The sequence below is a fragment of the Bradysia coprophila genome, unplaced genomic scaffold (genome assembly GCF_014529535.1).
Source record: "Bradysia coprophila strain Holo2 unplaced genomic scaffold, BU_Bcop_v1 contig_476, whole genome shotgun sequence".
NCBI classification, from domain to species: Eukaryota; Metazoa; Arthropoda; class Insecta; order Diptera; family Sciaridae; genus Bradysia; species Bradysia coprophila.
The window spans coordinates 3,581,114-3,583,548 of NW_023503727.1; positions in this window are offsets into that span (position 1 = coordinate 3,581,114).

The window sequence follows — 2,435 nt, forward strand, 5'->3', positions numbered from 1 at the left end:
ACTTGCGTCACATTTACCCTTTAAGGGCTTCTTGACTGATATTACTACTTCTGTAAGTATGTCATTTCGACAACATCAAAAAACTATATGGAAATTGCAAATTCCGGAGAAATCAGTCTGAATCCCAAAATCTAGAAACCAATCTTGGTACACCTCACTTATATTGAAAATAACACAAATCCATCGAAAAATCCGATGGAAGTTAGGAAGTGCCAGAGGAATCATCAGTCATCCCAAAATTTAGGAACCAACATTGGAACATCTCACTCATGTCGAAAATAACCCAAATTCATCAAAAATTCCGATGGAAGTTAGGTAGTGCCAGAGGAATCATCAGTCATCCCAAAATTTAGGAACCAACATTGGAACATCTCACTCATGTCGAAAATAACCCAAATTCATCAAAAATTCCGATGGAAGTTAGGTAGTGCCAGAGGAATCACCTGTCATCCCAAAACTTAGGAACCAACATTGGAACATCTCACTCATGTCGAAAATAACCCAAATTCATCAAGAATTCCGATGGAAGTTAGGTAGTGCCAGAGGAATTACCTTTCATCCCAAAATTTAGGAATCAACATTGGAACATCTCACTCATGTCGAAAATAACCCAAATTCATCAAGAATTCCGATGGAAGTTAGGTAGTGCCAGAGGAATCACCTGTCATCCCAAAATTTAGGAACCAACATTGGAACATCTCACTCATGTCGAAAATAACCCAAATCCATCAAAAAATCCGATGGAAGTTAGGTAGTGCCAGAGGAATCACCTGTCATCCCAAAATTTAGGAACCAACATTGGAACATCTCACTCATGTCGAAAATAACCCAAATCCATCAAAAATTCCGATGGAAGTTAGGTAGTGCCAGAGGAATCACCTTTCATCCCAAAATTTAGGAACCAACATTGGAACATCTCCCTCATGTCGAAAATAACCCAAATCCATCGAAAAATCCGATGGAAGTTAGGAAGTGTTAGAGAAATCATCTGTCATCCCAAAATTTAGGACCCGACCTAGTGGAAGTTAATACTTAATGATCCCAACAATTCCCAACAAGAAACACATCCCACAACAACACACACCATTCACCACATTATATCATCCATATCATGCAACAAAATATACAACTCACACACACCCAAGACATGCCTATAACCAAAATTTCAGGAAAATCTATAGAAACGTTTAGGAGTTGCTGGATCCACTTTTCCATAGGAACTAACTCTAACGTGGGCGATTTCAGTTATCTGAAAAAACGGCATTTTGCTTATTTTCACACAAACATCAATATTTCGATGTTGAATATCTCAGCCAATTTTGAAGCTGCAGTAACGTGTGATATCTCGTTGAACTCGTATGGATTCCTAGAATCCAGATATCCTAGTTTGGGGGTCGTTGGAGTTAAGGGGGAGAAGTCAAAAAATTTCTGTAAATATGCTCCGCCGTCCTCAAAAAAAAAATTAAAACATTTTTGGTAGTGGACTTGCGTCACGCCCGCTTACTTGTTAGACTAATTTTAGAAAATGAAGAATGCAAGGTATGAGAAATCTGATTAAAATTTGGAAATAAAATTTTTGTTATACGCGCCCAAATGAGATTTGAACCCGAGACCGTAGCGTATGAAAGGTATGAAGCAAGCGTTCGACGATCTGAACCACCGGACTGGACGAATTTCAACTTAAGAATTGATATTATTTTTGAATAAGCTCTGATTGGTGAAATGCTTGCCGTCTGAAACAGATTACCACATGAAACACTTACTGTCTTTGAAAGGTAGGTAGTTATCTTGTTACAGACGGGACTGGTGCAGTAGTCGATAAAGATCAAGTAGAATTGACGTTCGTAAAAATTTGGATCCCAATACATAAAAACTTGTTCGTAACTAGTGTCTGAACTGGAATTTTGCTCATACGATGTGCTGTCAACCTCCGCTTCGCCTCGGCTTATGAAAATAGCAATTACAAAGCTATTGGTGAAAAATCGGACAGTTGCAAATTTCATTATGTTAGAACAGTATGTATAAAATTACAGGTACACCGACTTCAATTTCAAGACTAGATAGTTAATATGTCAAAGCCAAACATCAAAGACATCTTTTCTGAAAATTAATAAAATCTGAAACCTCAACCCATACGAGAAGCAAACAATCTTCAAAAAAATTGAAAAATACAAACAAAAATCTATCCATAAATCCATCGTTACAGTTAGAGGCAGTGACATTTCAGCATGCATTTGCTTCAGCTGTTCCTCACAAACAATCAAAACTGTTTATACGCCTTTTTATACGGTTTTACCACTACCACGCGCGTGCGTGTAGACGCATCAGCCGTATAAACAAAGACAAACCGTTTTGATTCAATGTGCAGATCAACTGAAAAATAGCTGAAGCAAATTCATGATGAATTCACTCTCTCAATGAACTCACAATGAACT